At 40.3% G+C, this 20,300-nt stretch overlaps 2 long non-coding RNA genes across 2 annotated transcripts in view; one reads left to right on the plus strand and one right to left on the minus strand.

Moving 5' to 3' along the window:
- LOC135971022 (uncharacterized) overlaps positions 1-20,300 on the plus strand; it is a 31,511-nt gene that overhangs the window by 10,287 nt on the left and 924 nt on the right. Inside the window, exon 3 of the long non-coding RNA XR_010587043.1 lies at positions 16,642-16,715. This is a non-coding gene — a long non-coding RNA (uncharacterized lncRNA). The remainder of the gene's footprint in view (positions 1-16,641; positions 16,716-20,300) is intronic.
- Positions 16,871-20,300, minus strand: part of LOC141410345 (uncharacterized) — a 36,580-nt gene continuing 33,150 nt past the window's right edge. The window contains exon 2 of the long non-coding RNA XR_012435163.1: positions 16,871-19,547. This is a non-coding gene — a long non-coding RNA (uncharacterized lncRNA). The remainder of the gene's footprint in view (positions 19,548-20,300) is intronic.

Consider the following 20,300-nt stretch of genomic DNA (forward strand, 5'->3'; position numbering starts at 1 on the left):
GTCTTCTGGTCCCCACCCTTCCATCTTGGAAAAAGCTCCAACTCCAAGACCTTCACAATGGTGGCGTATGGCTTGCTCTAGAAAAACCCCAGGTGATTTCTCTAAAAGACAGGTGCAAAACACAGAGGGGCTGAGGGTGGAGCTATTCCTGGACTCCTTTTTTTCTCTGAAGCTGGTTTTGATCAGCTTTGACGTTAACCCTAGCATCTGCACAATGTCCTGCTTGCTTGGTTCTCTTCACTGGTAGTTCCTAGGGGATAAGAAAAGCAGGCTGGAAAGGCCAGCACATTAGTAATGCCCTGGATGTTTAGAGTTGCTCTCCTGTACCCAACCCAGGCCACCTCCTCCCCTTACTCCCTGGGTCTGTGTCCGGGGCTTGTGCAATGTTGCTTCTCAAAGTGTGGTCTGGGGATGAGCAGCGTCAGCCTCATCAAGGAGCTTGTTAGAAATGCAGAATCCCAGGTGCCATCTGTGACCTCCTGAATCAGAATCTCATTTTAGCACGATCTCCAGGTAGTTCTTACGCACACACATTGCAGCAGGAGCAGCGGTGTTCCACTTGTGTGTGCAGCCGCCCAGGGCAGCAGGAGCCTGCCCAGTGCCCCTGGAGCAGCTGAAGGAACACCCTCAAGAATGCAGCAGGCTAAGTGCATTTAGAGGTTATCAATGTGTCAGCGAGGCAACCTCTTTATGGGGATCGTTTAATTAATGTTAATTGCTCTTGGCCTGTTGTGTGACTCTGGCAGGATTTACGGAAAATCACCATAATCTAACACCCTATAAAAGAGTCATTGCTTTTAGAGGCCTTGTGACTCATGCTGGGAGACACCTTCTGATACTTGATGCATCACACAGATGTATAAATAATGCCTACATCTGCATAATCCTCAGAGGCATCAAGGCACTTCATTTTTGGTGGGGGCAGGTGCGTCCAGGTGAAGAGCAGTGCTCCTCATATGTTATGATCTGGGTGGCAGTTGGTGAGAATTTGCTTTACAAAGAGAAATGATTTATCCAGTTTTATTACCCCATTCTGTGCTTTCATGGATTACATAAATTTTGTTGTTGCCATCAGCCCAGTGGATGTTTAAAATGGTTTCCATATTGCATGACACCCCATCCCTCCTCTTAGCATCTCACAGGTCAGGGAGAGGAAGAGGTAGGCTTGAAATACAAGTAGTGACAGGTGATGGCTCTTGAGGCGCAATCCCAGGAAAGCTCGCAAAGCGTTTTCTAATGGCAGGCGCCTGCGCAAATACAGTGACTAGGTTCGAAAGGGAATTACAGGGCTGGGGCACACCTGTCTGCGCTAACCCCATGTCTGAGGTCACACTCATTTGAAGAAAAGAGCATGTTTACCTTTTTAACATTGATCTTTACCTCCTTGCCCCTTCCCTCTTTTCTTAAGCTCTCTGTTCCCTTCCATTTGAAAGGGATGTAGGTGCATTTTGGACTCATTCACCCTCTGTTTCAATTAATTACCCTCAAGAGTAACTTCTTTTCCATACTTATCCTCCTAAGGGGAGCTGGGCCTCTGAAACTTTCACTCTTCAAGCTTCAAACAACCATTTCTCACAGTTATTTTTTTCCTAATATGAAGGATGTCTTACTTTCAACTTTGAAAACCGTCTCTTTCATGATCCTGAAGGTTTCTTTATCCTCACGCATTCCATCCATTCTCCAAACCCAGACCATCATTGACTTGCTTGAGATGAGACCAAATCCTACTCATCTTCCCTGAGTCATCCTTATTTTGGTGGAGGGCTGACAGTTTTTGGTTTGTTTCTGCACTTGCTGGTTCTCTCAGTCCTCACTAAAATCCTGTAACCTAAAAAGTAAGTATCTCAGTACCCATTTCATAGATAGAGAAACTAAGGTCAGGAAGCCTTTTTCAGGGAGCAGAGTGGGGGCCAGAATGAAGATGTCCAGCTTCCTGTACAGAGCAATTGTGGTCACCCCAGGGCCACGTCAGCACACTGGGTTTTCCACAGACTCTAGCTTTCTGGCACCATGATGGCAGCAGCACTGTGCTCACAGGCCAGCCTTGACAAATGTCCTCTGCTGTGCGGAGGGGCTGCCCTCATTTCATCCAGGGAAGGCCATGGCCACAGACCGCACTGGGCGTGGCACTCTCTCTTGAGCTTGGTTTATCATCCTGTGTGGGCACGAGCCACGTGGGTGCTGTCGTAACAGTGTTGGAGTCCCTACAAATCTCCCCTAATTCTTCCCTAACCAGCCTGCAGCACAAATGCTCTGCTCTTCTCACAGGTCTTTTAGGCTATGGTAATTGCTCTGGGAGCAATGACCCATTTTTCCACACCGAACAGCATGTGCCATCTGTGGGCTCTCTTGTCCAAATGATTCAAATTCTCTTAAATCCAGTTTCACTGTCATTTGTCATTTGCTCTGCGTCCCAGTCTTGCATTGTCTGCTAATCTGGAGATCTGAATTTCTGTCATTTTCCTCCTTTCCACCAGTAGACAAGTTGACAGGATTCAGTGATTCCTAAAAAAGAGAGATTAAAAAAATGCTTCATTCACTCACTCATTCATTTGTTATTTGAGCACTTACCTTGCCCAAAGCCCAGTTTGAATACTGGAAGACAGAAAGCTGGTCAAGGCCAGATGATTCCTTCTGGCCAGCCACAAATATGCCAACAACTAACCCCCACAGTGAACCAGAGCCAAATGAGCAAGAAGGGGTAGCATGGAATATTAAACCCCCTCCACATCCCATTAGAATTAAGCTCCTATGGCAAGGATGATAAGCAGTCTTGCTTGCTGACAAATCCCCAGGACCTAGAAGAATGCTTGGCCAGTGTGGTGCTCAGTAAGTATTGAATTGAGTTTAAATTTACATTATTGACCCAGGTTTTCCACCCTCCCTTATTCACATCTTTGTTGTATGACCAGGCAGCTCCTCTACTGAAGGAGAATACCTCCCCACTGCTCCACTTTGGGATCCCATATGTGGCTTGCTTTGACTAGTGGCATCCAGGGGAAGTACGTGACAAGGTGTTAGTTCCAAGTCTAGGCCCCTAACAGCTGTCACATATTTCCACTCTTTTTTGGCCTCTGTCACTGCCACAAGAAGAGCATGTCTTGACTAGCCCACTGGTCCAAAGTCAAGGATGAGGCAGTAAAGGGGATCCAGACCCACAAACTTGCAGTGTAGAGCCAACTTCCCCAGCCTAGCGCAGCCTGTGTTGACTCCCTCATCCAACCCACAGATGCAGGAGCGAGTCAGCCAAGATCAGCAGAGCCTCTTCAGCTGAGCCCAGCTAACCCGCAGATGTATGAACATTGTTATTTTAAGACGTGGAGAATTGGGATGGTTTATTATGCAGCACTGTTGTGAAAATAGCTCATTGATACTATCTCAGTTTGCTACCTGATTTCTTTCAGGGACTGGATCTCTAAGGCATTATTTGCCCTCATGGTTGCTCCAAAACCAAGGGTTGGCAAAGGCTCAGACAGCAAATATTCTAGGTTTTGTGGGCCACATACAGTTTCTGTTGCATTCTCTCTCACTCGTGCTCTCTCTTTTCTCCCCAGGCTTTGGTTTGGATTTGGCTCATGAATTATAATTTATTCACTCCCATTATAAACCACCAGAAACATACTTGTTGGTAAAGGTTTTTATCTAGACTTCAGCTTCAAATCAGAATTCCATCCATTTATTGAGGGCCTACTATAAGCCAGGACTCTTCCAGGCACTTTAAAATCCATTGTCTTATTTTGTTGTGTGAAGATTACTTTCCCATCAAGGAAATAAGCACAAGGGACTTCAATAAAATTATGGCAGACACAAGCTAATTTTTCTCTCCCATCAAAGAACCTATAGCCTGTGCTTCAGTATTGCCTGTGTCTCACTTTTATAGGTGAGATTGACCCTGGAAATCAGAGGCAGATTTGAGGTTCTGTTGACTTTCAATTTAGACTATAAAGCTGGTCACATTGTGATTTTTAAGCTGGGATACTCAATAGGGTGCTGGCAGCACTTGAAAAGAAAGGGTAACAGGATGTGCCTTCCTGGGTCACCACTTTTAATGAAAGGTTTTTGGCAAAAAGTTTAATTAACATAAGTGATAAGTTAATTTCAAATGTTTTAAAATATGAAAGGACATTATTAAAAGAATGGGGGAAAATCACATGAAGTTTCCAGATAATATAAGACTTAAAGACATTTTGAATTTTTAGCTTTGGACTCATGCCCAAGCCTCTATTACTATATCTTCAACCCTTTTTTGTTATTAAGGGACTTTGTCAGGAAATTGTTAGAAAAGTTAGAGAAATATCTCCCTCCCTCCCTCCCTCCCTTCCTTCCTTCCCTCCTTCCTTCCTTTTTTCTTTCTTTTTCTTTTTTTTTTTTTTTGCAAGAGCACAGGTGCTAGAGTTTTTTTTTAAAGAGCTCAATAATAAATTTTTTATTTGATTACATGTTGAACTAATATTTTAGATATACTGGGTGAAATAAAATGTATTATTAAAGTTAATTTTACTTATTTCTCTTTACTTCTTTTTCATGTGGCCACTAGCAAATTTAAAATTATACGCATGGCTTGCATTTGTGGTGCATATTATATTTCTGTTGTCCAGTGCTGATCTATAATATAGTATCCAAGTTTATTGTCTATAGAGTTCTTTTTTCATGGAGCCTCTTGAATAAACCTAGCTTGTTTTTCCTTCTTCTTCTTCTTCTTCCCCTTTTTTTAAAATGGAGTCTTGCGCTGTCACGCAGGCTGGAGTGCAGTGGTACAATCTTGGCGCTCTGCAACCTCTGCCTCCCAGGTTCAAGTGATTCTCCTGCCTCAGTCTCCCGAGTAGCTGGGATTACAGGCACCATGCCAGGCTAATTTTTGTATTTTTAGTAGAGATGGGGTTTTGCCATGTTGGCTCAGCTGGTCTCGAACTCCTGACCTCAAGTGATCCGCCTGCCTCAGCCTCCTGAAGTGCTGGGATTACAGACATGAGCCACTGCACAGGTGCTAGAGTTTTATGTAGTCTTTTTGGCCTCCTGTCTTGCTAGCAGCAGTTTCGTTATAAGAAGTGGTACAATCCACAGGGTCCTCTTATTTAGAGAAAACTGTCCCACCAAAGATAATCGCCCAACTGGAGTCCAGTGTCTCTCCTTATAGACCAAGCTCCAAATCCTTGGGCTTTGAGCATCCAGAATTTGTTGTCCCGAACTTCACCTAGTGTGCATATCCCAGCCTTATGAGGTGGCCTGGGGCAGCTCTTTGTACAGGATGGTAATAGGGCGGACAGAGTTTGGACACCCAGGCTGTGGTGTTCACATGCAGGCATGCCAGCTCTCCTGGTGCTGCAGGGAGTGGGAGTAGGAAGAGAAGTGTGTGAGCCATCAGCTGAGGCCTCTGTTCGCACCCTTGCTAGGTCCCACAGATGTTTAGGATGACCCCAGTTCTAAGTGCACGCAGGGAGTGCTACGCTCTGCTGATCTGGAGGTTCTTGGGTATAGAAACAATGATGAATGACAAAATTGAGGAAGTGTCACTGGGCCTGCTTTCATGTGTTCACCTGTTTATTTTCCCTTTTGAAAAATCTTTAGGTTGTGAGGCGATTTTAAAAATGTAAGGCAAAAGTTGTAAAAAGATCAAAATTTCCTCTGTATTTAAGGAGGTTTCTTGTCCATATACCCCTGCACTTATGAAGATGCTCACCTTTTTAGTCCAGGCTGTTATTCTGCTGTTGGTACAAGCTCCTTTCATCAGCTAGAGGTCATCTGATAAAATATGCTCAGAACCGGCAATTCTTTCAATTTGGAGAATATTAAGCACTGATTTCAGGACCCCTCTAGTCATTTCTTTCAGCATTTAAACATTAAAAATGAATATATTACATAAAAAATAGCTTCATTTAAGTGTTGCAGTAGTCTAAAGGTACAAAATAGTATATGGTGAAAAGTAAGTCACTTGCCCACTCTTGTCCTCTAATTGCACCCTTGGATGCAACTACTGTTACACATTTCTGATATAGAGGCGTATATGTATATAAAGTTTTCCTTTATAAACACAAAGAAAGGTCTACTGCACACGTGTAACTTGGGAACAATGTCAGTACATTCCCAGCCACATCTTTCTTTTTAATGAGTACACGGCATAAATGGAAGAAATTTGGGCTTGAATTATGGAAGATACGGTAAAGTTTGGAATTCAGTACTGTGGTGTTAATACATATATTATATATTACATATATATCTTCTATCTATCTATCTATCTATCTATCTATCTATCTATCTATCTACTTTTGTCCCTGGTTTCTGGCTCATAACTCCCATAAACCCTGTTACAGGCTTTTGTTATAATGATGGATGTGTTAAGCCTCAGAAGACAGAATCTATCTGAACTTCTCCTGCTCTCCTTTCGCTTTCCCCAAGGCAGGACTCTAATCTTCCCTGCCTTTATGATTGCCAGTTATAACCCCCTCATTCTAGAGAGGGTCCAGCCCTATACTCTGGTGAAGCAATGCTGACATCATGAAGCTTCCATAAAAATCCACGAGGACTGGGTTTGGAGAGCTTCCCGATAGACAAACACATTGAGGTTCCTGGAGGGTGGTGCGCGCAGGGAGGGCACGGAAGCTCCGCCCACTTTCCTCATACCTGTCCTGTGCAGCTCTTCATCTGTATCCTTTGTAATATCCCTTTTATAGTACATTGGTAAACGTGTTTCCCTGAGTTCTGTGAGCCCCTCCAGCAAATTAATCTAAGAAGGGGTCATGGGAGCCCGAAGTTGAAGCCAGTGGGTCAGAAGTTCTACTGGTGTCTGAAAGCTGGGGGCCAGTTTTAGTGACTGAGCCTTCAATGTGTGGAATCTGAAGCTATCTCCAGGTAGTGTCAGAGATGACTTGGAGGACACCCAGCTGGTGTCCGCTGCTTGGTGGTGGGGAAAAAAACCCCATGCATTTGGTCACAGAAGTTTTCTGTGTTGATTGGTTTTTGTGGTGTGAGAGCAGAGAAAAAGCACAATTAAGTTTTTCTGAAATAAATGTTATATGCTATTTAGTGAAAACTTTTCAAGAAGCCCATCCCCAGTTCACCTAAAGCAAGGATCAGCAAACTGTCACCCCTGGCTAAATCTGGCCCACTGCCTATTTTTATATGACCCACAGACTATGTCATTTACACCTTAAAAGGCAAAAGAAGAATAGTATATCATGTCATGTAAAACTTAGATGAAATACCAATTTCAGTGTTTATAAATAAAGTTTTATTGGAACACAGTCACACTTGATCACTTGTGTATTCTCAATGGCTGCTTTTGCATGATCATGGCAGAGTTGAGGTGTTGGGACAGAGACTGTATGGCTGCAAAGCTGGAAATATTTACCCTCTGCCTTTTTAGGGGAAAAGTTTGCTGACCCTTGACCTAATTGCAAATATAGTTCAACACTTTGATCACTTAAAGTCTGGTAATGGGAGTATATGGTCAGCATGCATGTGGGGAATTAAAAAATTCCCCAAAGTGTTTGTCTTGCTGGGAGAAATTCTGGAATCTTTTGACTGGGCTAAATCTGGCATAATTTTAAATCAAAAAGAAAACTGATTCTTTTATCTTATTTGAAATCCAAAAGACAAGATGTACTAATTATCAAAAGTTATTTAAAAGTTCAATCAAAAACAGACTTACTAATGGATTGAAGTGAATAACTTCCTAACCCTTTTTGTAAGCATGGTCTTAATTTAGAAATTAGCTGTGCATTAGAAAATAAAATATGAAAGAGAATTTGTACCAAAGGGAACTGACTTTTGGTCCTTTTCATTCTCGGGGATGAATCAGAGAGGCCAGACAAATGGCCTTTTTCAGATCTGGATCTGAGTAGAATTTTTCAGACACAGTGAACCCTTACTCCTGTGTTATTTAGGGATATATCATGGCTAATGGTTTTTTTCTTTTTTCTCTCTAAACATTTAAAAATAAAAATACTCTATCTATAAGAAATGAAGTTTTTCCTTTTTGGCAATAGAAACAATAATAATATACACACTCACAGTTATTTGCATCCAAGAGACACAAAGTGCTCCCTCAACTTTAAATAAATAATATTAGGATCTTTTAGATGGACAAAAAGAAAGCAAGAAGCACCTAAGTCATGAGGAAATTGATGTTTCAGATCACATATCTATTCTAACAATAGAGAAAAGCAATAAATTAAGAGGAAAAACGTAACCGCCAAGAAGCATAACTGGAAAAGAAAAATTTTTGGCCAGCCTCACTCATCCTTGACTAGCATTTCAGAACTGGACATGAGAGTAGCAGATGGAAATTGGCAACAGTAAAGATTATAGATAAGAGAAGAGAAAGAGTAGTATACCTTCTGGAAAGCTGTCCATCTATGATCTTAAGAGCCATCACCTATGAATTGTTTCATCAAGCACAAAATGATCAATATTTGTTATGTGAAGTTTTGGGGGAGTAAAGGCAATGTAAGTGTTCTTCTTGCTCTAAAGAAAAGGAAATTGAGGATCCGAGAGGTTAGTACTTCATCTGAGTTAGTGCTCAAAGCTGAAACCATTACCAGACATTTTGAAACAGCTAACCAGCAATTCCTTTTTCTTCCTTAATCATGGATTGAGCACCTCCTATGTTGAAAGCCTTGTACCAGGCATAATAAAAAAAAATAAAAAGATATGTAAAACAAGCTCCTTGCCTTTGAAACCCACAGTTTAGTGGAGTCGTAGAATCCAAGCCATCAAGCACTCTTGGTAACATTATCCACAATGCTGGTTGAATGATCCTAAGAAAGACTTGTAGAAGTCAAGCATGTGATAAACTATTTTAACATTTTATTTTCAGTAAATAAAAGAGAAGGGTTTCAACTGGAGGTCAGATGCAAAATTAAGTGGGGCCTGTGAATCTGTTTTAAGTGATGAGCTGTAGGCCTCTCCTGTGTTTCCAGAACTGGAAGAGACACCATTGGAAAACACACTGGGCTTAAATTAACATCCTTTCCTGGTGGATCTGGGGGCTGAATTGATGGGCACAGTGGGTCAAGTTATTTTTTACAGATTTACATCTTTGATTAAAAAGTCTCCTTTTAATCTTTGACCCAGTTGGAGTTTATTTTGGTGAATTGTAGATTTTTTTTTCTTCCAAATAACAAATAGTCTCAGCACTGTTTGTTGAATAGTGAATTGTTCCTTTCCCCTGCTGATTTGTGAAAATATCAGTTGTCACCATTTCCTGAATGTCTGTTATGTATCAGGTGCTTTGATATGTTTTGTAATGGAGTTGCGCCTTTTCTAGGTGACCCAGAATCTGAAATTCCATCCTGCATTTGATAAATTATCTATCTTATGCATCTTGCTAGGGAAGGAGAGGTTGCCTTCACTATAAAACTCGAAAATGCCAAGAACTTATTTTCCCAGACTCCTTTGCACTTAGGTTAGGAGCAACCATCAACAGACCCTCTCTGGAATTTACAACTGGATCTATTGATTCGAAGAGGGTGGACCAAGCCAACGCCATTCTGATGAGTGATCCAGCAACAACTACTGTCTAGGAGCATATGTGGCCATGCCAGCAGTGACATCCAGGATTCCATGGTAGGGCTGGCAGTCCTCACATGTTCTTTGGGGGCCTGAATTTCTGTGGTCCTGGTTGCTGCCTAGTCTTCCTTGTTCTTCCCTTTTCCGAAGACTGTTTCTCTCCCCTTCTCAGAAATTTTGTAAGCAACACAAGAGCCTTGAATAAATTCCTCATCTGCCCACATTAGCCAGAGTATGTCTCTGCCACTTATAACTAAAAACCTTGACTAATACAGGTAGGATATCATTTGATTTTCAAATCCCCACACCTTAAAGATACATATCACCATCCTCATTCCATTTTAGGTAATTAATATTCAGTAAGAGTATTAACTTGCTCAAGAGTGCATAGCTAGGAAGTAATAGGACTGGAATTCAAATCCAGGTTTGAATTTGTCTGATTCTGAAGTTCATACTCTTTCTACTCTATCACACAATTCCAACATTATCATAAACTATCTCTCTCTCTCTCTCACACACACACACATATGAGTGCTCTTTCTCTCTCAAGGCAGAAACTATGTGTAATTTTTTGGTGTGTGCTTTCATTATGCTCCATTGGTATAGCCTGGTGCTGCCATCACACTGTTTGATTTATTGCACCTTTATAATAAGTTTTAAAGTTGAGTATAGCAAGTTCTCCTTTATTCTTTTAAATCATTTTCTTGCCTCTTCCTGAATGTTTCTTTTTCTAGATGAACAATTGGATAATTTTGCAAAGTTTTCCCCAAATCATGGGGGAACAAATTAGCAGCTTGAATTTGAGGTGCTTAATGTTATTTTCACTTAACAGGGTTACATGAAGTAACCTTCATTGCTCCCACATGTGTATGTGTGCACACATTCATGCACACACTCACAAACATGTACCTATATAAAGACTTTTGGTTCTTTTATAAAGACTCCTTGTTTGTTAGCTTCAGCATATTTTCAAATTCTGTAGAGGCAGAAAGTATGGCAGTATTGGTCCAAGAAACCATTGGACATTGAGGCTGGCCAAAAAATGGAAAGAAGATGCCTTGATAAGAGAGTAGCAGTGGGGAGCAAAATAGTTCTTCGCAGGCTTTATTTTTTATATTGCTTTGCTCCTGCAAAAAGCAGCGTGGTTCACTTTGATTCTTCCATTATTTTTCTCCAAGCATAATTTTTATGCTGTGGGAATTCTCTCCAAGCAACACTCGACAAATAAATCCCAGGAAGATGTCTGATTTGCATGTGCACATAATTTTCCTGGTGTGAATTCTAGGTAATAGAAAGCCTAAATAATGTCCTTGGTCCTGGAAGAATTTCTGTAATTATGGCTTTGTTGAGGCTCTATTAAGAACCAATAAGACCCACAATCCTTGCCTGGTCCAATAAACCAAGAGAGTAATTTCCACCTTTTTAAGTGGATGTGGATTTGATACATAGGTGTTCATCATGAATTAATGAAAAGCCCTTACTTTTGATCCAGGAGGACACCAGGCTCTTCCTTCTCTCTTGCAGAAAAACATTCAAGTACAAACATCCTTGTGAGAATCCCCCATAGGAAATTCTATGCATCTGCTCAGATTAAAAAGGCATCAACTTATTTATTTCCTCTAATAGAGAGGGACTTCTCTGAACACTGAGTTCTCTCCTGAAAGGCCAGTGGCTTGGTTCTGGGAATTGAGAGATGCTGGTAATTGGCGTGATGCTCTTCATAGGAGATTCTGAGGGTGTACAAATGCTGATACCCACATGTAAACTGTGCTGTGGAATCCAGCTGTCTTTCTTGCAGCACAGACTCAACAATGCCAGGAAATTTCTGAGACTACACTTTTATTCCAGATCCAGGGTTATTCTTTTCTACCGTAGTCTACACAGGTATTTCTAGTCTGTCTCAGAATTGTGGATAACATCAGAAATGGAATGCAGCTTGTAGCAAGCCAGAGAGCTAACTTCTAAAATTAAATTAAAATTAGACATGGAACCTCATATCTTTGAAGATGTGCTACATAATAAGGTGGAACTGAATGTTGTGCCCAGGAAATTTATGCCATATTTGCAGCAACACTTATGATAAAAAATTGAATTGATGAGCGGAGAGTTAATCATGTTGTAACAGCATATACAGTAATCTCATGAACCACTCTCCACTAGAGTTAATAATTAACTGTTGCTGTGCACTGAGCTACCCAGTAATGTGGCCTGGCTTGGCTTTCCATCAGCAAAGACCCGGCAACCAGGGGCAATGGCTTCTGAGGAGAGTCAGTCAAAAATTGCATTTGCCTATATAAAATCTATGCTTTTACTTTCTCCTGATTTGGAACAGAGCTGGTTTGCTAGCTAAAGTTGTGGCGATAATGACTAGAAATGAATTTCTCATCTAGGCACGTTCTGAAAGGCCAGTTCTGGGCATCCATAAAGAAGAAAACTTGTAAGGTAACCTAAAAGGGACAAAATGATAGCTGCTGTAATTCAACTGTCTTTAACAGCAGTCTGCCAGCCTGCGCAATTAGGTATTATTGGTCCTTTCGCACATATTGTAGTGAAAAAGAACTTGCTTTATCTTTAGAGAAACTTAGTTTTACTGCTGATTCAAACAAATTAAAAATATAGATTTGGTCTCCTTTCAGTTTTTTGAAATTTCCAATACTGAGTATTTGGTAACCAGTAGTACGCATTTGATTCCTCTAGTGATCATGAGCGCTGATATTACTATGTATACAAAATGCTTTAGAAATCAGCTCACAGTGCAATTTCCTACTGTGGTTTGAGTGAATGATTCATGACTACAAATTTAAATGGTAGGTGGATACAGAGAAAAGTCATCTGAGTTTTTATATGATGACCCCTTTCCAGGTAAAGTGTCACAAATAATTATTTCTCCTAAGTTTTTCTAGACTCCAGTGAAAATCTGCCATGCCATTTTTCTCCCTCCTTAAGGGAACAGTTATCCATTGCTCAAAGACTAATGCGAGAGTCTGAAATCTTAATTGAACAAAACATATTTATCTCCCCCCAAATTTAAATTTAAATCCAAAATTTAAAAAGGTTGACCAACATTGCTTAAAATATTGTTCACCAAAGCTAGGAAAAAGTCCAAGCAACTATGAGTTACTTATGTCATAAGTAAAAAAGCATTTGGTGGCTTCACAATTTTTAATGTAGCCAAGTAGTGTTATAAAATTATGGTTCTTCTGACAAGGCGAAGGTTCCCCAGGGGTCTGTCTCTTGTGGGTGAAAAGGCAAAGTCATTTCATATCAGATGTGTGCTATTTAGAGAACTGTTCTGGGTGCTAAGAAAGTTAACAATCATCCAAATGGTGATAACTTACTAAAATAATGCACACTGGTCAGCCCCAGAATACATGATTCACAAAAGGAACTGATATATACTCATTAATCCTAGAGGCTGAAGATCCAAGAACAATTACTGAAAGTTCTACATAACTTGCCATTTCTGTAATTTCCCAATTTGAGCCTTTTAAAACCTATGGAGTCCCTTAGACCTATGCTGTCTGAAATAGTAGCCACTAAGCAACATGTGACTATTTAAATTTAGGTTAATTAAAACGATATAAAACAAAAAATAATTCAGTTTCTCGGTTGGCAATAGTCCCATTTCAAGTGCTCAATATCCATGTGTGGCTGTTGGCTGCCATACTGTACAGTTCAGACACTGAATATTTTTGTCATTGCAGCAAGTTGTACAGATACACCTTGAAGATACTGTGGATTTGGTTCCAAACCACTGTAATAAGGCAAAGATCACAATAAAATGAGTCACACAAATTTTTTGCTTCCCAGTGTATATACGAAATGTATGTACCTTAATTAAAAATACTTTATTGCTCAAATATGTTAATGATCGTCTGTTTTTGCTGATGGAGGGTCTTGCCTCGATGTTGGCGGCTGCTGACTGACTAGGGTGGTGGTTGCTGAAGGTTTGGGTGGCTGTGGTAGTTTCTTAAATTAAGACAACAAGTAAGTTTGCTGCATTGATTGACTCTTTCATTCAGGAAAGATTTCTGTATAGCATGCAATGCTGTTTGATAGCATTTTACCCACTGTAGAAATTCTTACAAAATTGGAGTCAATCCTCTCAAACTTTGTCACTGCTTTATCAATCCAGTTTATGTAATATTCTAAATCCTCTGTTGTCATTTCAGCAATGCTTAGAGCATCTTCACTTTCTCTGCTCATCCTGAAGAAGCACCTCCTCATTTGTTCCAGTTTTATTATGAGATTGCAACAATTCAGTTGCATCTTCAGGTTCCACTTGTAAATCTAGTTCTCTTGCTATTTCCATTGCATCTGCAGTTGCTTCCTCCACTGAAGTCTTGAACCCCTCAAAGTCATCCATGAGAGTTGGAATCAACTTTTCCCAACTCCTCTTAACGTTGGTATGTTGACCTCCTCCCGTGAATCATGAATGTTTTTAAAGACATCTACAATGGTGAATCTTTTCCAAAGGCTTTTAATTTACTTTGCCCAGATCCATCAGAGGAATAACTGTCTGTGGTAGCTGCAGCCTTATGAAATACATTTCTTAAATAATAAGACTTGAAAGTGAAAATTACTTCTTGATCCATGGGCTGTAGAATGGATGTCGTGTTAGCAGGCATGAAAACAACATAAACCTCCTTTTACATCTCCATCAGAGCTCTTGGTTGATGAGTTACATTGTCAATGAGCAGCAATATTTTGAAAGATATATATATTTTTTCTGAGCAGTAGGTCTCAACAGTTGCTTAAAATATTCAATAAACCTTGGTGTAAATAGACATGCTCTTGTGTTGTTCTTTTGAGAGAGCACAGGCAGAGTAGATTTAGCATAATTCTTAAGGGCCCTAGGACTTTCAGAATGGTAAGTGAGCACTGTTCTACTTCAAGTCACCAGCTGCATTAGCCCCTAACAAGAGAGTCAACCTGTCCTTTGAAGCTTTGAAATAATACATCGATTTCTCCTCTCTAGCTAGGAAAGTCCTAGATGACATCTTCTTGCAGTAAAAGGCTACTTCCTCTACACTGAAGATCTGTTATTTAGTGTAGCTACCTTCATCAATTATCTTACCTAGATCTTCTGGATAACTTGCTGCAGCTTGTATATCAGCACTTGCTGCTTCACCTTGTACTTTTATGTTATAGAGACAGTTTCTTTTCTTAAACCTCATGAACCAACCTCTGCTAGCTTCCCACTTTTCTTCTGCAGCTTCCTAACCTCTCTCAGCCTTCATAGAGTCAAAGAGAGTTAGGGCCTTGATCTGGATTAGGCTTTGGCTCAAAAGAATGTTGTAAGGTTTGCTCTTCTCTCCAGACCACTGAAACTTTCTCCATATTGGCAATGAGGCTATTTCACCTTCTTATCATTCATGTATTCACTGGAGTAGCACTTTTAATTTCCTTTGCATTCACAACTTGGCTAACTGTTTGGCACAAAAGGCCTAGTTTTGGCCTGTCTCAGCTTTCAATATGTCTTCCTCCCTAAACTTAATCATTTCTAGATTTTGATTTGAGGTGAGAGACATGCAACTGTTCTTTTCACTTGAACACTTAGAGGCTGTTGTAGGGTTGTTAATTGACCTAATTTCAATATTGTTGTGTCTCAGGGAATAGAGAGGCCTGAGGCGAGGGAGTGAGATGGGAAATAGTCAGTTGGAGCAGTCAGAGCCACACATTTATGAATTTTTACCATCTTATATGAGCATGTTTCATGGCACCCCAAGACAATTACAATAGTAACATCAAAGGCTGATCATAGATCATTATAACCAATTGAATAATAATGAAAAAGTTTGAAATATTATGAGAATTACTAAAATGTGACACAGAGACATGAGGAGAGTACACGTTGCTGGAAAAATGCTTGAAAGATGCTTGACATGGCGTTGCCATAAACATACAATTTGTTTTAAAAAAAGAGCAATATCTGCAACATGCAATAAAGGGAAGTGCAATACAATGAAATATTCCTGTATTGGATAGTGCTGCCTTAATTAAAGAAGAAAATAGCTGGGCGTGGTGACTCACGCCTGTAATCCCAACACTTTAGGCGGTCGAGACGGGCGGATCATGAGGTCAGGAGATCGAGACCATGCTGGTTAACACGGTGAAACCCCGTCTCTACTAAAATATACAAAAAATTAGCCAAGCGTGGTTGTGGGCGCCTGTAGTACCAGCTACTCAGGAGGCTGAGGCAGGAGAATGGCATGAACCTGGGAGGCGGATCTTGCAGTGAGCCAAGATTGTGCCATTGCACTCCAGCCTGGGCAACAGAGCGAGACTCCGTTTCAAAAAAACAAGAAAAAAAAAAAAAAAAAAAAAGAAGAAAATAAATATTTATTGAGAAATTACAATGTGACAGACATCATATTTTTCTTTTTCTTATTTCACTGTGAAGAAAAGAGCTTAAGTCACTTGTCCAAGTCACATAACTGATACGGGGCAGAGCTACGACTCAAGCTAGTTTCTTTTGATAAAAGCCCAGTGTCATTTCCAAGCATTCCAAGTGTTGGCTCATCCATTCATCCATCTAACACATACTTACTGAGAGAGTGACTGTATGTTTTAATCATGATGTCAGGACAACATGTGAAAACTGTTATTGAACAAACTGGACCCTCTGCTTACTGAGCACCTTGCTAGCAACTGGAGCTGTATGGTTAGAAATGCCAAATGTAATTCTACCTTCATAGAACTTATAGGCTCATGGGGGAGTCAAACTAAATATATAATCCCCAAATTATTTAGCAGCCACAATTGTGAAAGTATCAAACATGAAAGCCCATCCGTTTTGGGAGAGGCTTCCGAATCCCATTAAATAATGACAACAATCATAATTAACAATCAGGATTTAGCTTCCAATGCCTGGGAAGTTCAAATGAGTAAGGTAAATCTATGACACTGGTGGCCTCCTGATTGATGAGTCCACTGTAATCTCTTTTGCCTGGTAAACAGAGAGATCTATTTCCTTCAAGGTCATCCTGGGTTGGCATGACCAACTTCAATTTCATCTGATTCTCCTTGGGTAGAAGTATTTTTGAGACGAAGAGCTGAGATTGGCTAATTTGTCAACATTACAAAGCAGGAGACTTATCCTCGTAACTCTCTTCCCTCATTGAACCTTCCCAGCAGCAGCTGCTGACATATGAACCTCGCAGTTGAAGATGCCATAGCATGGCTATTTCTTGACTGCACTGCTGAGGGTAAGATAGTGAGAAAATGTTTTTTCCTAGCAATTTCTTCGTCATTTTTAACAGGGTCAAACTCAAATACTCATAAAGGGAGATTGAGAGCCAATATGCTATACCATCAAATTTAAAAAGCTAAAAAAACAAAGCCATAAACTGTTATCATTTCCGGTATTTTATTCCTTCTAATGCTAGCCCATTAGTTTCAATAAAAGAACAACAGAATGTCCATTTCACCGTAACTTGACATGCTTATTATGCCAATATGATTAGTTTTTGCAAAACACTCATGTACTGGTTATAGTTTGTAGAAAAATTGATTTCACAGAACCAGATAAATTAGAATTGGAAACATTCTATTAGGTCACAAGGGGCATCCCCTGGGGCTAGTATAGAATTAATCCCCAGTTCCCAGTGTATTATCTAATGGAGTTTTCTATCAGGTTTTGATGGGCTTACATATTTATTATAGGCTGGCAATACGTACCACTAAAAATTATACTAATCCATCTGAGAAATAAAATTCTAGAAAAATAAGAGTCTGCTGAGCACTAATTTTACTTTGGTGAATACATTTTTAATATACTGGTGTTTATAGCCTCTCATCTTATAAGAGGCAGGGTAGTAGCACTGGATCATGGGTTGGCATTACAATCAAATAGTGAATTTACATATCTTAAGTTGCAAGAATTTCCCCAGACAAAATTTCCCATCAGATTTACACAAAATGTGGTATGAATTTTTGATTCCCAAGAATGGCTTATTTTGCATAAAGGAAATTGAATCCTGTACCTCAAGCAAGTGGCTGCAATCAAGCACTTGACTAGCCTGACATTTTCGTCTTCTTAGGCACTGTGTAGTGAGCTATGACTCCGGGACAGATATTTGCGAGAGGATGGTGCGTGCAGCTCTTAACTAGAGGGCTGGGAGTGCGGTGCGGTGAGGGAGTTGGCTGGTGGTGCCCAAACTCCACATGTCCCGCTTTCTTCCTCAGCATGGCTGCTTCTTGGGCAGTGACTCAGAGAGGGAGAAAAGCAGAGAAGAAGGAGATGGTTTCTCCAAATAAAATTTACATACACTCTTCTACATACAGTCTACCCAAAAACTCCTGAGATCTCCCAGGTCAGGGTAGGATTGCCTCTCTGCTTCCACATGTAGCATTCGAGAATTCTCTTCCCCCATTAAGACCATCCTTGAAGTTCATTGTCACTCGCCTATTGAAGATGTTGGAGAAAAGTACATGATGTGATTTTCCTCAGTCCTACTAGGTGGTTTCTTCACCCTTTGCTCCTTCACAGAGATAACAAGCAGAAAGTTGGATGTGGGCTCAGTTGTGGGGTGTTGGTGGGGAAGGACGTCAGGTTTTGCTTGTAAAAAAGCAGCGAGGGAGGCACAGAAGTGTAACGTTCAGCCAAATAATGCTTTGTTCCACTTGTTCACGTTCTCATGTCCCTGTGTGAAAGCCTAGATGAAATCCTCATTGTTCAGGATGCGGCTGATGGGTATTATGTCTGGAGAGCATCCCAGTGAAGGTCTTATACATCTTTTATACACCTGCATGCTAAATGAGCAGGAACATCCAGATGCTGAGGAAGACTTATGAATTTGGTGTGAATTATGCAAAAAGTAATTTTGTATGTCCAGAAAGTAGCACTATCAGTAGTACAGTTTTTCTAAACTCTCCATAATTTAGGAGAATACAAACTGAAAGGCTGTCAAACAGCCACGAGGCCTAACTGCTCAGCAGAGTGTATCAGCTTCAACAGGTGCCAGTCACAGAGAAGGCCTTGCCCACTAGGGATTCTTTTATACCCAAAGCAGAAGCCAGTAAAACTGCTCCAGGAGGTTAAAAAAGGCAGGGACCTTAGCCACGTTAACTCTCAGATGGTGGCAGTAAAGACAGGTTTATCCATGGGCTCTGGCAAAGTGAAGATGGTGAAACGATTCTGAAGAAAGGAAGCCAGGGAGCTGTGCTCTTGGGGTCAGACAGAATTTCAGTAGTGATCAAGGTCCACCTTTGCCACTCAAAGTGTGGCCCATGAACCAGAAGAATCAGCATGACCTGGAAACTTATGCTACCTACAGAATCTTGAGCCCTACCTCAAACTTACTGAATCAGAAATACACATTTTCCGAAACTCCAGGTGATTTGTTTGCACATGAAGATTTGAGAAGCACTGATATACACCATTTCCCTAGTGGTTTTCCCACTAGTAGAAGCCTGAACTTACTAAGAAGGGACACAGATTTTCTAGCCCAGTGAAAAGTTGATCTCATTCTAATTTCAGTAAAAGCCAATGAATGACTGACTATGCTTTCCTTCATTACTTATTTTTTATTTTTTGACCACCCCCATTGTTTCCTTTTGGGAACAATTCCTCACTGCATGTGATTCTGGCAAGGCTGTCAGTCATATAGGCTGGGCACTTGATTGAGGTTGGCTAGAAACAATTTGTTTTTCTCCTGGGAATCGATCTAGAGAAGAGTGTCTTTATTCTTCTGAAATCCTAAGGTGCAGGAAAAATATAGGCTTGGGACTGGGACTGGCAGGGATATCTTAGCTACCATATGTAGAGAAAATCTGCTTGAGAATGAAGCCAGAGGAGCCAGGCAGAGCAGAAAGGTAGAGAGAGAGAAATCATTTGAGCACCTGAGACCGGTTGTGCCCAAAGGCAGACAACCCTGAGACTTTCGAGTCGAGCGAGCCAATAAATTCAGTTTAGCTTAAAGCAGGTTTCAGTTAGTTTTTTTGTCATTTGTAGCTTTAAAAAAAAGTGGTTCTGACCAATATATTCCTGAAATTGGATCATCAGATCTTCCAAACCAGAAACTTTGACATCTGGAAACCTGGAAATAAATGAAGAGAATAAGTTCATTATAAAGTTCACAACCTGTAATTTGACCACTGTGCGAGTGAGTTTGTGTGAGTATCTGTAAGAATAATCTGAGTATAAATGTAGAAGGTTTAAAACTTTTAGGCACTCATGAGCCCTAAATACCAGTTATCTGGATAATTGCATCAGGCTGTGTTTATTTTCTGGATTTAGAGACAATGCCTATTGAAATTAATATTCAAATTTATGCCAACTAATATGCAAATCAGGTTGGCTTTGGTGCTTTAAAAACAAGAGAATAGGATTGCAGCACTGGCATTTCAATGGTGCTGATGCTTTGATGAAAGAAGACAAAGAGGGCTAGAATGCAGATGAAACATGTTTCCTTGGACTACCCAATGCAAATGGGAAATTTATAGCTCTGTAAACTGTTTTAAAACATAAAACAATACCTCAATTTAATATAGCAGCTTAACCATTCATTAATTTACTCAGTGCAAACACTGCAACTTTCAGAAATGACGCTACCCATAAATACAATCTACAACCACAAAAAATTGAAAAAAACACAAAAGAAAAGATGTGCTTTTACTCCTGCCAAATTTCAAAATCTAAATCTACAATTGTTTGTTCCACTTGAAACACTGAAGCCTGCTTCTCTTCTATAATCAATTGATATCCACTCTTGGACATATATTTCACCCTTATGTGTCTAGTTCAATATGATGCATGGTATGTATACATATTTTTAAATTATTCATTAAAA

The sequence above is a fragment of the Macaca fascicularis genome, chromosome 5, assembly GCF_037993035.2.
Source record: "Macaca fascicularis isolate 582-1 chromosome 5, T2T-MFA8v1.1".
NCBI classification, from domain to species: domain Eukaryota; kingdom Metazoa; phylum Chordata; class Mammalia; order Primates; family Cercopithecidae; genus Macaca; species Macaca fascicularis.